This window comes from Eumetopias jubatus, unplaced genomic scaffold (assembly GCF_037043125.1).
Source record: "Eumetopias jubatus isolate StellerSeaLion01/CBP00866 unplaced genomic scaffold, mEumJub1_p1.0 scaffold_10, whole genome shotgun sequence".
NCBI classification, from domain to species: domain Eukaryota; kingdom Metazoa; phylum Chordata; class Mammalia; order Carnivora; family Otariidae; genus Eumetopias; species Eumetopias jubatus.
In genome coordinates, this window is record NW_028274816.1 from 86,648,823 (window position 1) to 86,669,604 (window position 20,782).

The following is a 20,782-nucleotide window of genomic DNA, read 5'->3' on the forward strand; positions in this document are numbered from 1 at the left end:
GGTGGCTCCTCACACTGTTGGGAGTATTAGCCTCATATCTTCATTCAAGATGCCTGGTATTTTGCAAATAAATAATGAGATGAGTACGATGGTATTTCCTGATATATTAGGCGATTGATAAAGAAATGATAGAGTTTATAATGCCTTTTTTTTTAAGATTTTATTTATTTATTCGACAGAGAGAGATAGCGAGAGCAGGAACACAAGCAGGGGAAGTGGGAGAGGGAGAAGCAGGCTTCCTGCTGAGCAGGGAGCCCGATGTGGGACTTGATCCCAGGACCCTGGGATCATGACCTGAGCCGAAGGCAGACGCTTAACAACTGAGCCACCCAGGCACCCCTATAATGACATTTTAAAAGAGTCAAGTGTTTGGGCCCATTTTTCTTAGGATTTCCCTATCCTTTTCCATGGCATAGACCATCTTGACCTATTTTTTTTTTAAAGATTTATTTATTTATTTGAGAGAGAGAATGAGATAGAGAGCATGAGGGGGGAGAGGGTCAGAGGGAGAAGCAGACTCCCCGCTGAGCAGGGAGCCTGATGCGGGACTCGATCCAGGGACTCCAGGATCATGACCTGAGCCGAAGGCAGTCGCTTAACCAACTGAGCCACCCAGGCGCCCTTGACGTATTTTTCTGTCCTTACACTGCCTGAAGGAAAAACACTTACTTGTATCTTTGCCACTCTGTAGTTTTGGGGTTTTTTTCCCCCCTTTCCAGGAGGGAGACTAGCAAATGTCTTTTAGAACAAGAGAGACGGTGGTTTCATTTTGTATTAACTGTGTTTGTGGTCAAGGTGTTTAATGAAAGTCTTTGAGCCCTACTTAGTTCATCTGCAAAATAAAAATACCCTCTCTGGGAAGGGTCATTTTTAATATACATACAAAAGTTATATAACTGACACAATATACTGTAAAAAAGTAAAAAAACAAAACAAAACAAAAAAACTACAGCTAGTATTGTAGAGCTCCAGCCCAGGACTCTTACTGTATGAGGCCCAGACAAGCTGAGGGACTGGAGCAAGATTCAGAGGGAGGGACAGCATGGATGCCACTAGGTCTGTTCTTTTTGCTCCTCTACACCTTTCTTCGGTGTCACATCATTCCTTACGGTGCAGACACACATGGTACTGGTGGTGGTTGTGTGTGTGCTAATGCTGAGTGAGACCTATTGCATTGGTAGTGATTACACTTGCATGGATTCCTAAGGATAGTTCTGAGGAAGCCTTCTAAAATAGGATAATTACTTTGTCCATATTTGTGACTTCATTTACTAGGCTTTATAATAGGAAAATGGATTGGAAAATCTCCTAAAAGCCCATCTGGTCCTTTGATTTTTGTGTGTGAAGGGCTTACAATTACCAGGAATTATTCCAAACACATAAAAAACCAGTCCCTGCTGTCCAGAATTATCTTTTAAGATGTGGGTGGGTGGGTGGAGGGGGGGTGAGAGAGAGACATACTCTAAGTGGCTGCAATCTGTTGAAACCATATTTTTGAGACTTAAGCTATTGAAGCATTTGCTTATTATGAGTAAAAAGAAAACCAGCCATAAAAATTCATTATGTAATAATCACATTTCCTCATTTACACTTGGGAGATAGTTTATCATTTCTTTTAAGAGAGAAAGAACTAGAATATTTCTGTAGTACACTGTTTCTCTTTGCAAGACAAATCAAACTGTCAAACCCTTACCAAATGCCGTTGAGGATACCAAGATTAATAGATGAGGCTCCTGCCCACAAGTATCTCAATCTCGTAGAGAAGACAGATCATTAAAATCTATTGAGACAAGTATGATGAGATAATTCAAAGGCTAGTGGTAGCAAAAAGGAAGTGATGCTTGAGTCTTGAATTTGCCATTTTTAAGTAGAGGAAACAGCATATACCAAGTCTGAAAATCCTAAAACATCTTGGCAGTTGGGAAGCCACTTGCAGTAGCTTTAGTATTGTTGGAACTTGGAGCTCAAGGCAGGAAGTGACAGCCACGAAGGCTGGAAAGTCAGGTGGGGGCCTGATGCGGAGGAGCTGTGCCACTGCGCACCAGTCTGGGAGTCTGGGCTCCCGCACCCAATGACTGGTAGTGTTTTCTGTGCTAGTTACACGTGAGCTCTCTGGAACTGATCTTCTCCAGCCTTTCAATGGAGTTACTGATTAGATTCACTGCCCACACAGATAAGTTTAGAGGGAAAAAATAGATTTTATAAGTAAGTAAATATTTACACTAAAAATTTGGCCATAAAAAAGAGGGGGCACCTGGGTGGCTCAGTCGGTTAACATCTGCCTTCCGTTCAGGTCATGATCTTGGGGTCCTGGGAGCAAGTCCTGAATCCTTCATCTGGCTCCCTGCTCAGCGGGGAGTCTGCTTCTCACTCTGCCCCTCCCCCCACTCCTGTGCTTTTTCTCTGTCTCAAATAAAGAAAATCTTTAAAAATAAAAATTTGGTCATAAGGCCTATTAAGATGAATGATTCCAAATTATATTTTACCTACATTGTTATGAAAGAAGTCCTTAAATTAACATTTTGATTAGAATTTTAAAGCTCTAACATACTTGACCAAATGTCTCCTACATTGTGGGTGGTTTGTTGCTATTTTTTAATCCCAGTTTGTTCACCTATGGGCACACTCATTCCCCATTCCCTTTCAGTGTTTGTCGAGTACAACATACAAAGAACAGTAAACAGGATCCTTAATTTAAAGGGAGGTCACAATATGATGAGAGGATTTATCAACCCCTAGAATTGTCATGGAGAATAAGAGACAATATCACTTTTTCTAAGTTGTCTCAAAAAATCTTGTGGCATTGGAAATGGTATTCAGTTCCTCTTCCTGAAGACACCTGCGGCTCAGCCCCTGCTCGCTCACTTTAAAGCAGAGTCCTTTTGTTGCCAGGCCTCACCCGCTTCCAGTTGAGGCTTTTGTGTTGCCTCAGTTTAAAATGTGAACACACAACCAAGGAGTACCGCACATTAGAGGAATGGGAAACCATTGAAGGATTTTAAGTAGAATAGCAGTCTAGCTTTTTTTTTTTTAAAGGGTATTTTCAGAACAGCTTTAGATTTCCAGAAACGTTGTACAAAAAGTTTGAGCATAGCTTACACCAAGTTTCCTCTATAATTAATATCTGATTTTAGTATGTTGGGGGTTTTGTTTTTTTGTTTTTTACAATTAGTGAACCATTACTGATACATTATTATTAACTGAAGTCCATATTTTGTTCAGATTTCCTTAGTTTTTCCCTAATGTCCTTTTTCTGTTCCTGGGTCCCTTCCAGGATACCACATTACCTTTAGTTGTCTTGTTTGCTTGGATTCCTCCACTGTGACTGAGCTGGTTTACATTTTAATGATGATATTCTGGTTTGCAGAATTGAGAACGTTCTTTTTTTTTTTTTTGAGAACATTCTAAAAGGGGGCAAAATGAAAGGCATGGGACCGGTTAGGAAGTCACTTTAATAACCAAGCAGACATAATGGCAGCTTGGACTATAGAGTGTCAGCAGTAGAAGTGGACTGCATGTTGTGATTTGGGATATATAAAAGCCATGAGACAGGATGAGAAAATTAAAGCAGTGTGAATGCAGATGGAGAAGAAAGTAGGTTCAGGGAATGGAGCCCTTGGGGCACTTTAACATTTATTTATTTGAGAGAATCCCAAGCAGACTCTACACTGAGCTCAGAGCCCAAAGCCCAACACGGGGCTTGATCTCATGACCCTGAGATCATGACCTGAGCCAAAATCAAGAGTTGGACACTTAGCCAACTGAGCCACCCAGGTGCCCCAAGGGCACTTTAACATTTAAAAGTTAACGAGGAGGGGTGCCTGGGTGGCGCAGTTGTTATGCAACTGCCTTTGGCTCAGGTCATGATCTCGGGGTCCTGGGTCCTGCTTAGTGGGGACCTGCTTCTCCCTCTACCTGCCACTCCCCCTGCTTGTGCTGTCTCTTTCTCTCTGTCAAATAAATTAATTTTAAAAATCTTAAAAAAAAAAAAAAAAAAGTACCTGGGTGGCTCAGTCCTTAAGCATCTGCCTTCCACTCAGGTCATGATCCCAGGATCCTGGGATCGAGCCCCACGTCATCGTCAGGCTCCCTGCTCAGCAGGAGGCCTGCTTCTCCCTCTCCCACTCCCCCTGCTTATATTCCCTCTCTCGCTCTCTGTGTCAAATAAATAAAATCTTAAAAAAAAAAATTAACGGGGGGAAGAAAAAACTGACAAAAGAGATTGAACCAGTTAGATAGGAAGAAAACCTAGGAAGCATTGTGTCCTGGCAGCCAAGGAAGTGTCTTGAGGTGAAGGAAATGATCACCTCTGTGATGTGCTGCTCATAAGCCAAGTCAGAGAAGGACAGGGAACTGACCTTTTGATTCAGCAAATAGGAGATCATGAGTGACCTCTCCGGGTAGTTCTAGTGCAGTGGCAAGAGCAAACTCATGCTTGGGAGTGGGTTCCGAGAGAAGGGTGGGCCCAGGGAAAGGGGCATGAGAAAACTTGCTGGGGGGTGGAAGTGGTTCTATAAATTTTACACCAAAAGAAAGCACTGCAAACCATACTTAAATGCAGTTAGTGACTGTATGCCAAGGTATTCAGGAGAAAGCGCACTGATGTCTTCAGCTTTGAGATGCATCAGAAAACAAAATCATGGAAGGATGTATTTGATGGATTTATATGTGATGAAGCACATATTTTTTTTTTAAGATTTATTCATTTATTTATTTGACAGAGACAGCGAGAGAGGGAACACAAGCAGGGGGAGTGGGAGAGGAAGAAGCAGGCTTCCCACTGAGCAGGGAGCCTAATGCGGGGCTCGATCCCAGGACCCTGGGATCATGACCTGAGCCGAAGGCAGATGCTTAACAACTGAGCCACCCAGGCGCCCCTGAGGAAGCACATATTGTTAATCATTTAGGTGGTGGATAAATGGGTGTTTGCTGTAAATTTTTTTTTAACTTTCTCCAACATTTGAAAACTTTCATAATCTAATGTTGGGGGTGAGAGAGGGAACAGGAGAAAAGAAATTGGGAATATAGACAACTATTCTGAGGAGTCATGATGTAAAGGAAAGGAAAGATAGGAGGCAGTAGAATCAAAAGAACTCTTTTTCTGCCCCAGTCCAAAGATGGGAGAAATAACAGCATTTTTAGTTATTGATAGCAAAGATTCAGTTGAGACAGAAAAAATTGGTGGTGCAGGAGAAAGAAAGGAATATTACTGGATGAATGTCCTGGAGCGGGCAAGAAGAGATGTAGCACAGTAGTAGATTTTTCCTTGTTGCCAGCATGGGCAAGAGGAATAGGAAGCAGAAGGTAAGGATATGGATACAAGAAGTTGTATAGATGTGGCAGGAGTTGTTTAAGATGTCTTCTGTTTGCTTCTGTGTTGTCAGGGAGGGAGGAAGCAAGCTCATCTGGGAAGGGTAGTGGAGGAGCTGTTGAGACTTGAGATGGGAAGAGGTGTGTGTGAAGAGTCAGCTGGGAGAATGAATGTGGTGAGAGCCAGCCCATTTGTGGGCTTTCGTGAGGACTAATAACTGACAAACATTTAAAGTTTCAGAAAAAAGAACGATGTAAATGGACGGAAAGACGATCACATTTTTAAAAAAGAAAGAACTTCTTGTAGCTGATGGATGTGCATTTTCAGGTTGGAAGGGCCCACCCACCAAGTCCCCAGCATAATGAGTAAAAACAGATCCATGCTTAGATATGTTATTGTGAAATTTCAAAATGGCAATAAAAAAGAAAAGATTCTGGGGCGCCTGGGTAGCTCAGTCTTTAAGCGTCTGCCTTCGGCTCAGGTCATGATCCCAGGGTCCTGGAATCGAGCCCCACATTGGGCTCCCTGCTCTGCAGGAAGCCTGCTTCTCCCTCTCCTACTCCCCCTGCTTGTGTTCCCTCTCTCACTGTGTCTCTCTCTGTCAAACAAATAAAATCTTAAAAAAAAGGTTCTAAAAGCATCTAGAAAAAAGAAGTCTCTATAAAGAACTGATAATCATACTGCCAGTAAACTTTGCATGAACAGCTCCAAATACCAGAAAACAGTGTCATCCACATTCTGGCGGGAAATGCTGTTCAGCCTAGAATTCGGTGGAGTTCTGTACCTAGTCAGACTAGCATTCAGGTATAAGCATAGAATCAAGGCATTTTCAGACCTGCCAGGACTCAAAATGTTTGCTTTCCAAGCAAACATTTTTTCTTGTGAGATTTCTTTTCTTGTGAGATTACTTAAGGGTGCACCACAGTAAAAACCAAGAATGAGAAAGGCATGAAATCTAGGAATCAGGACATGCAGCTGAGGAAGGTATTGGAGGAAAACCCCAGAATGATAGACCTATTGAAGAGGGGAATGGGTAGTCCAGATATTTTATATCATCCTTGAAAACTTGTAATAACTTAAAAATGAAATGAAGAATCCAGAAAAAAAATTTTGTTTTAAGGCCATTAGAACTCAAGGAAAACGCCAGAAGGCCATCCAATAAAGGAACTGTAATTTTTTAAACTAGCTTAACTTTTTCTCCCAGAGGTGCAAACTGTGACCTTGACCATGAAGGTACAACTGTAGAAAACATTTTGGTTCTAGTTCGTTCAGATTTAATAGCTTCGTCATTATAGGTCTATTGTGCTCAGCCATTCATGACATTAAAACCCTTTTACTGCATGGAGGGGGGTTATAAAGGCCTAACGATAGCATCCTGTAGCTGCAGAGTAGTCATACCTTAGCTGATTGCAGCGTGTCTGATCTTTTGGGGAGACTACTCAATATTGCAGGCAAGGAAGGGAAGGAATCCTGTATGCCTGCTTCCCTCTTGCATTTCCAGGCAGCACGGATTAGTTCTGTACTCACTTGGTTCTGTGGCTACCCCAGAATCGGGGGTGGGGTTGGGGTGGCACCCAAGTTTCCCACTTTAAATGCCACCTGCAACCAGGAAGTTAGTTGTTCTTGTAGTCTGGAATTGAGGGTCTGACACAAACCTATCATTCGCATTAATACATCCTGTTATTTAGTCCTCTGAGTCCCTCTGCTCTGCAGGTTGTGACATTTCCGTGGGACGAGAGTGCCGATTTTCCACATGGAACAGTGTGTAGGTGCTTACAGAGAGAGAAGAGGAACAGGCGAGCAAGGCTGGGCTTGTCATCTCTGACGGTCCCCAGCAGGTCCCGAGCAGCCGTGTGGCTGTTCCCCGGCAGCCCCACCCCCAGCCCTCCCTCGAACCTGCTCTTTCTGGCTGTGCAGCTGCCCGAGGAGGCCCCAGAGCTGGGTAATCACTGGAGAGGGAGGCCTGCTTTCCCCCGGTAAAGGTAGTCAGTTTAGCCTGCCTGTTAGCAGTGGCTGTATTTCTCTTCCGTTCTGCTAGAGGTGCTGAGAACAGGTTGTCCTGTCCTGGGCTCTCGTGTCCATTTTCCTCATGTCACTTTTGGAAGTAGAGAAAGTTTAGTAAGTGAATAAAAATGTGTCAGGGTATACTAGTTAAAATTGAGTATTTTGGGGCACCTGGATGGCTCAGGCGGTTGGGTGTCTGCCTTCGGCTCGGGTCATGATCCCAGGCTCCTGGGATCAAGTCCCACATCCAGCTCCTTGCTCAGAGGGGAGCCTGCTTCTCCCTCTCCCTCTCCTGCTCCCCCTGCCTGTGCTCTCCTGCTCTCTCTCTCTCAAGTAAATAAAATCTTTAAAAAAAAATTGAATATTTTCATGGATTCTAAGTTTGCACATTATCCGTTTGAATTGTCTGAGGAAGTAACGTCAAGTTTTGTCTAGCTATTTTTAGTTGTATAGCAATTAAAATATCACCTGTGTTCTCAAAGAACTGAGGGATTATCCGGTTTCCCTTTTATAGATTTTTTTTTTTATGGTGGAAAATACTTAAACTTTATCCAGCTTTTCAATTATGTTACCGTGAGGGACACCTGGGTGGCTTAGTTGGTTAAGTGTCTGCCTTCAGCTCAGGTCATGATCCCAGAGTCAGTCCTGGGATCAAGTCCCACATCGGGCTCCCTGCTCGGTGGGGAACCTGCTTCTCCCTCCGCCTGCCACTTTCTCTTTCTGACAAATAAATACATAAAATATTTTTAAAAAATAAAGTAAATTATGTCACCATGAGAAGCCCATGATACGGCACAAAGTTTTCTGTCTCACCTTCTGTACTGTGTTCCCTGTTGGGGGATTTTGCAAGGTGGAGGAGTAAATTTAGATTCTTAAAATAATGTGTATGGGTTTTTTAATGTTTATTTTAGAGCTTTTCAGAACCACCCAAATCCCCCTACCCTAGTCTAAATTTCCATCTCCTCCTGCCTGACTTGCTGCAGTAGCTTCTTAACCACCTGGTCTTCTTGCTGCCGCTAGGTCCCCACGAAAGCCAGAGTCATCATCTCAGAGAGCAGATTCAGTGCCTCTTCTCCCAGAATCCTCATTCTACTCTCCAAAGGCCTGCCCGGTTCTCTCTCCTTGGCCTCCGGCACCTCCGCTTTGGACATCCTCCCTGGCATTCAGAGGTTCACCAGGAACCTCTGCTCACGCTCTTCCCTCTGCTTAGAATCTTTCTCCTCACTCTTAACTTGTGTCTTCATACTTAGGTTTCGGTTGAAGTGTTACTGCCCAGGTGCACTTTCCTTGACACCCATCTCTGCACAGGGTTAGATTAGGTCCCTCTAAGATACGCACCCTGAACTTTTAATCATATAATTTATCCTACCTGAAGTTCTCATTCTCTTGCCTCCCCCACTGTCAGCTCCTTGCAAGTAAGGGTCTTATTGTTCTTTATTGTATCCTTGGCCAGTGTCTAACTCAAAATGGGCACCCGCTGCATTCCTGTCTTCTCCCTGAACCTTTGTATACATCTTTGATTATTTTGTTAGGCTAGCCCTAAGAATGGCATTATTGGGTTAATAGATCTTGAATATGTATGGCCAAATTCCTTGTCATAAAACCATGTACCTTTTTCGAGTCCCACCAGTACCATCCCACCACTATCACTGAGTATTAATTTGTTTTCATCTTTGCCAACATCATCTGAAAGGAGGGGAGATGAAGGGCAGGCTGTCAAGTATCTGAGTGATAGAAACAGAAGACTTGGAATAGGCCACTTGATCTGGTTATTCCAGAATGCCCACATGAAGTCCTGTCCCTGAAGCTTGCTGGGCTTTAGGGCTGTTTGGCTTCTGGCGGCGCTTCTGCCGGGTGGAGGAGGCAGCAGAGAGAGTAGCTGCTTTATCTGTTAGGCGGTATTTCCCTGCGGTGCGGTGGCATCGCCGGAGTGGTTGCCTATAAGGGGTGACTCTGCTTGACGGAGCCACAGCCAGCTGTCCATTGTCTAGTTAAACACATGACAGCTTCGTCACAGGAGGGCATCTTGTAGCCTGGCAGAGGGTCACAGGTGAAGTGTGATAAAACAGCAGCGGCTCCCTCTTTTATTGACCCCCCAGTTAAAACCTAAAAGGGAAGCTTCATTTGTTCACTATGTCCTCTGACATACTGAGTTGCTCCGCCTTTAGGTTCTTGCTCTATTCCTGGACTCTTTGAAGTTGCCCCTTTAATAGTTCCCAGACAGGACTGAATTGTCTACATCAGCTGTGCAGCTGATTTGGAAACCAATAGCTGTGGGTTCCATATTCAGCTCACAATGAGCAATTTCCCTTATTCCATGTTTGACTTATTCCCTCATGATTTATGTAGACAGCTCCCTTAGCTCATAAATGCTCCTGAGGGCAAGGACCATGTCTGTCTTCTTTCTTATTCCCAATGTAGCTTCCTAGCATCACGTTTTCAGTGTAACGGACACGTAAACACTAAAGTGCAAGGCAAAGAGGAGAGCTGCTATCAATTATTATAACCCTCTAGTAATGACCAGATGACAGGCTCTAGATTTTCATACCTTCACTCCCTTTCTCAGCTCCCTGAACTGTTTGAATAATAAACAAAACAGAATCGTATGGCTGCTTAAGAATGGTAGACCTCAGGGCGCCTGGGTGGCTCAGTCGTTAAGCGTCTGCCTTTGCCTTGAGTCATGATCCCGGGGTCCTGGGATCGAGCCCCGCACCGGGCTCCCTGCTCCGCGGGAAGCCTGCTTCTCCCTCTCCCACTCCCGCTGCTTGTGCTCCCTCTCTCGCTGTGTCTCTCTCTGTCAAATGCATAAAATCTTTAAAAAAAAAAAAATGGTGGCCATAAAGCAAGGCCCTTTTATAATTTTCTTCTCCCAGGTAGTTGGTAGAATTCAGATACTTCTTGCATTCTCCTTGCCCCATAAGAAATGTCACTTTATATCATGAAAAGTCTCAGTGAGTTCCAAAGGATAGATACAGCTGATTTTGAGAGTCATTTCAGTCGGGGTCCTGGTAGGAAATACATGACACACTTAAATCAGCTAATTTGAGGAGACTTTAGTAATGAGACTCTTTACAAGGTGTAGGCAGGGCTTCTCTGAAAAACCACAGGGGATGGTGCAGTGCCCAGAGCTAGGAACCAGGTTTCCATCTTGAGGCCTGAAGAAGAGCAGGGCAGAGGAGGTAGGGGGAGTTACCAGAACCTGGGGGAGAAAAGGACTATGTCAGGAGGGCTGAGACCAACAGTTGAGGATCCAGGATTGTCCACAGAAACCCCCAAACTGGTGGGCACCCAGAGCAAGAGATCCTGTAAAGGAGCCTGTTGATGGGGTCCACACAGGACAGAGTAGGGGTGTGAGCCAGATCGGGAGAGGCAGATGGAAGATACCAACACAGGGGTACCATCTGCCTTTTGAAATTATTCTTTTTATTCACGGTGGCCTTAAAAGAGAGAAATTTGCCCAGTGGGGCATAGGTTTTTTTAATGCTTTTCAGAAAAAAATCAGTGGTGAGGAGAGACACCACTGAGCCACATCTCATTACCAAGCAATTTGGATTCCACCTCCAAAAATGTCTTGAATGTGAATCCTTCCCTCTCCTGCACTGTCCGTCCCCGTGCAGACCCGGTCATCGGTGCCCACAGCTATAGTGTGTGTTCCCCACACTTGCACGGTGCAGCCAGCAGGACGCGTGAAAAATGTACACCTGGGTGTCACTCTTCAGTGCCTTCTGATTGTCATCCCTAGTCTCCACTTTTCATTCCCCCATTTGTACACTATAACCTTCTGCCCACAGCATCCACAGGAGACCCTCTGGATCTCCCCGCAAAGGTCACTCTCTGACTACCTCCCCTAACCTTAGACTAGGCTAGGTCCCGTGTTTTGTGTTCCCTCACGCTATACTTAACGATAATCCACACTTTCACCTTAGTATTGTAATTACCTGCCTGACTGCCTGCACTCGCCTCCACAGTGGGAATAGGAAGTGGGGACTTACCACTCTGTCCAGTACCTCTCTCTTGTGATCGCAGACTGTCCTAATTTGGAGCTAGATTCACTGCATAGGAAGTGGAAACACATTGTAATTAGCTTTTTTAGTTCTCAGTGTTAACATCCTAGGTGTAAGGACCTCTGGGTTTGAGTTTTTCAGAGGCCTAGATCCTTATGCAGCTGTCAGTGATTAGCTCACTGACTGACGTTGGTTTTCTGGTGTGGTGGGGTTTTTTTTTTGTTTTTTTTCTTTCAGTTAGGTTTTCTTAGGTGGCTCTCGGATCACAGAATGACTATAAATCAATAGACTCGGGTTCACATCTTGAATCAATAAGGCCTTAAGTGAAATTTAATAAACTCTACTGTCATGAGTTTTTTGGACGGGGGTGGGGGTGGGGGTTGTTGGGAGTTTCTGTCTCCTGTTGTATTTATTGTGGTGAAGCAGCAGGAAGTAAATAGGTCTCAGAGGGTGGAATTGGTGAATGGGAGCAGGGTTTCCCATCCTTAGAAAATAGTAACTCCTGTGCTCTGGCCTCTCCTTGTTCTTTATTTTGTTTGGTTCTTGGAGGAGAGGGTTGTAGAAATTGACCCAAGATTGAAAGCCTTCTGTTGTCAGTAAACAATATGGCAAAGACAGTATCTTTTATAAATATATATTGTTAAAGTGAGAGATTATTTTGGTCACTTCCATTTGGGAAATTCTGATACTGTTAGTAAAGGTTTTACTTTTCAACTTAAAGAAGCTTAACCAGTCATTTAGTTAATGGCAGCCAAGTGTGGCCAAGAGAATAACCCATCCAGCATTTGTTCCATAGCAAGTCGGGAAGTGTGCCATGTTCCTTCCCCTCGCAGCTCTGCATGGGCTGAGCAGAGCTAAAGATGCAGACAGAGTGTAACCTAGTCCACACTTCGTCCAGGAAGGTTTCCTGTGTCCCCGCTGTGTCCTGGACTCAGGTCTTTTTCTCTTCAGTGTTTGGAACCCAGGTGTGTTCTGTTGAGTTGATACTTATCATTAGTACCCATTATTACCTCCTCTTCCAGCATCCCTCTCCCTGCGGTACACCTAGCAATTTACTAAACTCTAAGCTCCTTGGGAGGTGTAGCCATTGTACCCTCAGCTCACATAGCTCAGGGCTCGGCCATTGTATGATTGCTGAATTTTGCAAATGCACAGAATTTTCTCTCTTGAAACTCCCTGGTATCTCTGTCTTTCCCCCTCCCTCATCTCTCCCAACCCCCTGCAGTAATAATTCTGACATTCTGAGAGCATTTTACGCTTCTGTTTGAGCAATCAGCTACACAAATGTAATATGTCTTCCATGAGTCACAAGACACAAAAGACAGTTATTTTGAATGGAAACTCTTGGTACCCCTTTGGTAGAAAGAGTTTATTTTGGGGTATTGCCTGTGCATTTAGGTTTCACTGCCTCCAGATTTATCTGGGTGGAGTAATATCACGTAAGTGTGAACTACCTTCCTGTTTTGAGCAGCTTTTCTTAATGACAACTGAACCTTTAGAGGTTGATGAAAGTATCTGATTTGGTTTTTGAGTTACTTAACTGTTTCTCAGAGAAAGAGAAATATCTAATTTGATTGGCCTTCTTAATTGTTCATCTTTTTACATGTATAAATATTATAAAAGTCCAAGATCCTAGGGGCCAGTTGGTTGAACGTCCCACTCCTGGTTTCAGCCCAGGGCATGATCTCAGGATTGAGCCCCTCATCGGCCTCTGCATGGGCTCTGCGCTCAGTGCAGAGTCTGCTTGTCCCTCTCTCTCCCCCTCTGCTCCTCCCCCCCACCACCACTCGTTCTCTCTCTCAAATAAATAAAAATCTTTTTAAAAAACCATTTAAGGGGCGCCTGGGTGGCTCAGTTGGTTAGGCGACTGCCTTCGGCTCAGGTCATGATCCTGGAGTCCCGGGATCGAGTCCTGCGTCGGGCTCCCTGCTCGGCGGGGAGTCTGCTTCTCCCTCTGACCCTCCCCCCTCTCATGCTCTCATTCTCTCTCTCAAATAAATAAATAAAATCTTAAAAAATCATTTAAAAGGGGCGCCTGAGTGGCTCAGTCGTTAAGCGTCTGCCTTCGGCTCAGGTCATGATCCCAGGGTCCTGGGATCGAGCTCCGCATTGGGCTCCCTGCTCAGCAGGAGGCCTGCTTCTCCCTCTCCCGCTCCCCCTGCTCGTGTTCCTGTTCTCGCTGTGTCTCTCTGTCAAATAAATAAAATCTTTAAAAAAAAAAAATCATTTAAAAGAATAAGAAAAGTCCAAGGTCTTCCAGGCTGTCTTTTAGATTTTATCTATTTACCTGAGAGAGAGAGAAGCTGGGGGGAAGGGCAATGGGAGAAGGAGAAACAGACTCCCCACTGAGTGTGGAGCTTGATGCAAGGGCTCAATCCCAGGACCCCAAGATCATGACCTGAGCCAAAGTCAGGAGCCCCTTCCAGGCTGTCTTTTGTAAAAATTTTGCTGGAAAAATTTTAGCTATAAAATAATACCCTGCAGAAATCAGTCAGAAGTCAAACTTGAAGACTGAACCAAGCGTCTCCACATTCCAGGATGTGTTGCCCTGCTGGGAGGCATTAGTATGGATAGGGTAGGAGCTGTCCCTCCTCTCTCCCTCATCCACCCAAGTCATCACCTTTTATCCATTTCATACTGAAATTTCCCTTACCTACCTATCCATCCCCTTTTCCCCACCTTGTATCTTTTTATCTTGGGGAAAGTAAAAGCAGGTAGTCTTGTGGAAAGGATTTAGCACACCCCCTTTTGAGATCCTTCACACGGAAGTCTTTGGGCAGTGGTGCTCATGTTATAGCAAGACTGACTGCCTAATTCTATTACTTACTTTACTTTGCCTCTCCTTCCCTGGGGAAACAAACTTTGATGATGGTCTGTCTTCTTTCACTAAGGTCTGTTTGAGAGGCTACTGTTTTTCATCAAGGAGTCTGATGGTGGTGTGTAATCTGTGCTGCTACTGCCATTGTTCTTGGACCCAGCTAGCTCTGGGATACAGTATGCATTACTTAGAACACAGCCCCCAAATACAAGTCAATTCCTCAAAATATGCTAGATACCATTCTAAGAACTGTGAGGACCACAGATGAGAATTGGGCATGGAGCCAGCCTCAGGGTGTTTGCAGTTTAATTTAGGAGAGGACCATAGCACACCAGTAGTACACAGTACAAAGTATAGTGGTAGACAAGATGTCGTAAGGGATTGTTACTCTTGACCATGATCCTCCATTAAATATTATAAAAGTGAGACAGAAAAGTTGACCAAGATGGTTTGTAAGCCCTGAACTGAATCTTGAGAGCTTACCAAATAGATAAGGAAAAGGACAATCCAACCAGAGGGAAAACTTGGAAGTCTAGTGTATTTAGAAGTTGGTGAGTTGACTTGCTTGATTGAACTGAAGGGTTCATTTAGAGAACCAGCCGGTGAGAAGGTAGATAAGTAGGCGTTGGCCGAACTATAAAAACTGGAACTCCAGACTAAGGACGGTTTGGGTCTGTTAGAAGCTACTCAGTGCTTTCTAAAGAGAAAACCAATGCTGTTTGAACTGATTTTGGGGCATTAAGTAGATTGAGGTAAAACCAGTTCAGCCTTAATGCTTGGGCATTTGGTGCCCCTCAGCCTGCTGACTCGCTGCTGTTCCCCTTCAAACTGATCCCCGTTGATAGCAGCTGCTCAGGGAGAGAACAGAAGCGCAGCTTGAGCAACAGGGAAGAAAATACTGTTTCTGGGGTACAGATGGTTCATATTCAGATGGTAGTATAAAAGTAATAAGTGATTTTTACCAGTGAAAAATTTAGGAGTTTGAGAGGTTTTTTTTCCCCCCTCCTTTCCTTGCTCTCTCTTTTTCTTTCTTTTCCTTTTAAAATTGTTTAAGGGGGGGGGGTGAGTGCCTCGCTGGCTCAGTCGGTGGCAGCAAATGACTCTTGATCTTGGGGTCTTGAGTTCCAGCCCCACACTAGGTGTGGAGCCTACTTGTTTAAAGGGCAAAACCTAGCCCTTTCACCATGTTTCACTAGTGGTCAGAAGGTAGACTTAACTAACAATGCCTGTTGGATTTCTTTACTTTGATAAATGAAATCCTCTCTGAAAATAACATAAGTCAAGGATTTCAGACTCTTCGATCCCCAAAGAAATGAATCTTCTGGAAAGACTCATTTCAAAGGGGAGCTAAAAAAGCATTTCGTGGCACAAATGTTATACTTTCTCTGAGAGAGGTCATCACCGTAAGGTAAAGTACCCCCTTGTTTTGATCTTATTACATGAATACTTTTTTAAATGAAGACTTTGTTTAAACCACTTATTATTACTATTTTAAGTAAGCTGTACACCCATCGTGGGGCTTGAACTCACCACTCGGAGATCAAGAGTCGCGTGCTGTCCTGACTGAGCCAGCCAGGTGCCCCTCTTTAAACCATTTAATGAAATAGTATAATTTGATGTTCACACACAAATTCATAAATCTGCTAAAATTGGGAGAGTTTTAAAACCTCATAAATGCATTTCATTTCTTCTCAGTGTTCTGGTGTCTAAGGGCCGACTGCCTGTCAAGTGTCTTGACTGAGCTGTAGTCCTTCAGCCTGGAGACTCGGCCAGGCGGCGTGAACTTTGAGAATTGTGCTCTCTGTGTGCTTGGGTAAACAATTGAAGGTTTCTGTGGGACCAGGAACCTTAATTATTAAACTGCCTTTAAGTTGGGCATCTCATCGTTAAAATCAGAATAGCTTATCTACAGTGTGGGTGTTTTTCATGATTTGGCTCACAGTAGAGCAGGCAGCACAACCGAGATGTTTTTCACTTTGAGCAAAACCTGTGACAGACGGAGGTGGTGATTGTAAAGCACTTACCTAAAGTGTTAGCAGTGAATCAGTGCAGCCTGAGGCCGAGTCAGTAATCCGTGCCCAGGGAGTCTAAAGTTGAGGAGCATTCTCATAGTTTCCAATAAAATATGTCACAGGCAGCTGAAGACAGTGGGTTTTTTAAACGGCTGTCCCAGTGCAGTTACCCTAGCCAGGGCCCTGTCACATTTTTTTTAGGGGTTTAAGACTTTAAAAAGTGTGTGTGTGTGTGTTCTCCCCCCCTTTTTTTAATAACTTGCAATTAATATGGTAGGATCACCACATTCTTATTCTGCCTACAGGTCATGGCACTATTTCATTATCATTACTGTGGGATTGATTGACCTTGAAGAACAGGAGAAACTCACTGGCTTATGTTGAATTTCTTTAATGCAGGGACTACATATAAGTGGCATTTGAGGGGGGGTGGTTTGTGTAGGAGACTAAATGTGTAATTGTTCCTATCTTTTATGTGCGAATGTCCTTACACAAGCTGCTTTACAAATTGATAAAATTTTGGATTGGCGCACTGCTCCATAACTGTACTGCATACTTATTTTTATTTTTATTTATTTTTTATACCAACATCCCAGTTGACATTTCTTATTTTATTTTTTTAAGATTTTATTTATTTATTTGAGAGAGTGAGTGAGAAAGAGCATGAGCCAAGGGGGGAGGAGCAAAGGAAGAGGGACAAGCGGACTCCCTGCTGAACAGGGAGCCGCTTAACTGACTGAGCCACCCACTGCCCCTCTTGTTTTGTTTTGTTTTTATTTGAGAGAGAGAGAAAGCACAAGCAGGGAGAGGGAGAGAGGGAGAAACAGACTCCCTGCTGAGCATTGGATCCCAGGACCCCAAGATCATGACCTGAGCTGAAATAGATGCTTAACCGACTGAGCCATCCAGCGCCCCCATACTTATTTTTTAAAAATCATGATTTCTGGGGCACCTGGGTGGCTCGGTGGGTTGAACGACGACCAACTCTTGATTTTGGTTCAGGTCATGATGTCGGGGTTGTGAGATCAAGCCCTGTGTCAGGCTCTGCACTGGGCACGGAGCCTGCTTGGGATTCTCGCCCTCCCTCTCCCTCTGTTCCTCCCCACCCACCCCTGATCTAAAAAAAAAAAAAAAAATCATGATTTCTTTTGTTTATTTACAGATAATTGAATATGTTCATACAAGAGAATAGCCCCATAATTCACATTACAATCTAAACAAGCAATTTATAAACAAAATACTTATCTACCATTTTCCTAAAAGGTAACCTTTTTTGGGACACCTGGATCCCTCAGCAGGGAGCCTGCTTCTCCCTCTGCTTGTGCTGTCTCTCTCTCTCTCTCTCTCTCTCTCTCTCTCTGACAAATAAATAAAATCTTAAAAAAATACCTTTTTCCGTAATTTGTGTAGAAAATCAAGTACAGTTCTTATCTCCCAGTATCTGTGTAGAAGAGACAGGGAAAGGAATTAGCTATTGTGATCCTCGAACTGTGCATTTAAAATCTTTCTTGAGGGGCGCCTGGGTGGCTCAGTCGTTTAGCGTCTGCCTTCGGCTCAGGTCATGATCCCAGGGTCCTGGGATCGAGCCCCGCATCGGGCTCCTCGCTCTGTGGGAAGCCTGCTTCTCCCTCTCCCTCTCCTATTCCCCCCGCTGTGTTCCCTCTCTTGCTGTGTCTCTCTCTGTCAAATAAATAAATAAAATCTTAAAAAAAAAATCTTTCTTGAAGTAAGCCAGAGTCTCCTACTGGTGTGTTTTCAGAATAAAACAAGAATCCCAGTCCTCTTAATATGTATGCTGTTGGTGCCCATGAACAGCGTTACGTTAAAGATACCAGATTTAGTGAAGGTAATACTTAGTCCTCCCAGGATTGCCACTTTTTGTTAGATCTAATACTGCACATGTATAAGGCAGGGTAAATGTTGTGAAGTAAATTTGTCCACTAAGACAGCCAGAATGTAGCTCTATACTGATTGCTACACTGCTTATCACGTTTTCTTACTCAATCACCTCAGTAACCCTGGGAGGTGTAGGTGTCACCACCACTTTCTAGGTGGGGAAACCAGAATTTTAGACAAGAGTCGTTTGTCCACGGTCACATAGTTCACTGGTGAGACTGGAATTTGAACTCATGTGTTCAGCCCCTTGATTCCAGATCTAAGGGGCCTGAGACCTAAATCTTTGACCTTTTTTTTTTTTCCCCTTAACTGTTTGGAAAGCTTTGACTTCATGTTGGTATAAATGGAAATTTGCATTGCTTTAAGAATAGTCTCAGATGGGGGGCGGGGGGGGGTGAGGGCAGCAGTGAATACTGTTATCAGAATCACATAATATTAGAATAGTAGAATCACAAGGTTCAAGAAGGTTTTATTTCTGGAAATTTTTTTTCATAGAATAGTTATGGTAAGCTATCATTCTGGGGGTTTCTGGAGTCTTACTGTGTTTTCTGCTTTCCTATGTATTTTTGGGATGTGAAGTTTGTACCCAAGATGTATGAGGAGGCCCTGGTGTGATTTTCTTATGTGTGAACTGGACCAGAATATTACTATGTTCTCTTGACTGAAATATTTCTAACTTTTTTAAAGATTTTATTTATTTTTTATTTTTTTTAAGATTTTACTTACTTATTTGACAGAGAGACACAACCAGAGAGGGAACGCAGCAGGGGGAGTGGGAGAGGGAGAAGCCGGCCTCCCGTGGAGCAGGGAGCCCGATGCAGGGCTCGATCCCAGGACCCTGGCTGGGATCATGGGCTGAGCCGAAGGCAGACAGACGCCCAACAACTGAGCCACCCAGGCGCCCCATTTCTAACTTTTTTAAAGATTTTATTTTTAAGTAATCTCTACACCCAACGTGGGACTGGAACACACAACCTGAGATCAAGAGCTGCACGCTCCACCGACTGAGCCAGCCAGGCGCCCCTTAGTGGAAGTATGATATACATATAGAAAAGTTCACAGACCCTGAGTTCGCAGTTCAGTGAATTCTCATAAACTGAACATACCCAGTTCAGTAGCCAGCATGCGGTCAAGAAATACAACATTAGTGACACCCTGAAAGCCCCCATTGTCCCCCTCCATTGACTGGAATAGTTTCAAGTGTCCTGTATAAACGTCACATCATTCCTCATTTGTAGGTCTCTTCCTGATTTGAGTTCTGACATTATTTTCAGTCTTTTTGCAAGAAGAAAAAAAGTCACTGAAACTTGTCACTTCCTCCTTTCATAATCTCATCTCTTGATCCGTTTGCTTCCGTTAAACTGGAGTGTTTTGTGTGGCTACAAAGTCCTAACTTGAGGGCATATGAAGGTTGGGATAGAACCTGCAGCCATGGGGTGAAACCTAAAAACATTTCCTGAGATTTTCAGGACTGAATGAAAATTTGGTTGTTGAACGCCACCACCTATTCGTTCCAGGGGGAATGAAATGAGTGAGTGAGCGTGCCTTCCATCTTGGGGAATGGAGATGGGGGCACTTCCTCATTCTCAGAACTCTGACGAGGCCTTTTAATTATGTGTGAAGGACGTGAGTATTCACGTCAGTCCGTGGGAAGTTGAACACAGTCTCTGTAGGTGCAGACTCATCCACACATGGTTCTGGTCTCCTTCTCTGCTCCACTTTGGACTCACGTAGGTTAATTTGTGTCCTTTGCTGTTTTAAGCATGTAGACGTTTGAATAAAACTTAATTTGTAAATATCTGTTAAGTCGCCCCAGCTGCAGGGCTTGCGTGTCATGCTGATGTGAGTGGAGCCACTGGGTCAGAAGACCTGGTCCCTGACTCCTGGGGTGGCCCAGGCTGGCAGGGACACACTCTCTCTCCTGTGCTTTGCCTCCAGCAGAACCAGTGTTCTTAAGTTCTAGAGTAAAGAAGTTTAGAGGCATGCACAGCAAATTTTGACTTTCTGCTCTGCGGCGTCCTGGCCTAGCCCATTCCTGTAACGAGGAGCAGTCTGGGATCTGTAAATTTGTGTGTGATCCACTAGCTCATAACCTTGGGTAGTCATGTCACATTTGTAGAAAATGTTTTCAGTCTGGAGAATGCAGTGTTACAGTTTTATGGTCTCTGGATCTTCCCCCTAAATCGGGCTAGTGGTTGTGCTTCCAGCATTCCCTAACACAAACACATTGCGGCCTTGAGGGTGAGTGGAATAGGACTTGCCATGCTTTTTCATGAAAATATGTTTGTGTATGAGGACACGTGGACAGATGGTGCATGCAAGCAGCAGCCTGACACACCTGTTCGGTGTTGGCTGACCCGGGACTGGATCCCTGTGATCCTGAAGATGGGCCAGAGAAGCTCTGGAGAAGTCTAGAAGCTCTCTCCCGGAGAGCAGACTTATTTAGTCCCTTCATTCTCCAGCATCAGTACTTGCTGTTTTCCCAAATCTCCTCTCCCAAACTGTTCATTTCACCTGTCATGCTCCCGTTTGCTTTCCTACTGAGGGGTTCGTGCTAGATGTTCAGGGATCAGACCCTGGTTTTCCGAGACCATTTCTTTTACTTTTTAATTGTAACTGCAAGAGTTGATATGTGGTTGTTTGAAATCACGTGAAGTCTTGCATCCATTTAACTGATCATACTTCACATAATGCCTTTTACAAACAAACCTAAATGGCAACATAATTGTCTTAGTGG

At 44.1% G+C, this 20,782-nt stretch overlaps 1 protein-coding gene across 1 annotated transcript in view; it reads left to right on the plus strand.

Annotated features, from left to right (window-relative positions):
• Nucleotides 1–20,782, plus strand: part of GRB2 (growth factor receptor bound protein 2) — a 66,722-nt gene that overhangs the window by 33,436 nt on the left and 12,504 nt on the right. The gene's annotated exons all lie outside the window — the stretch shown is intronic.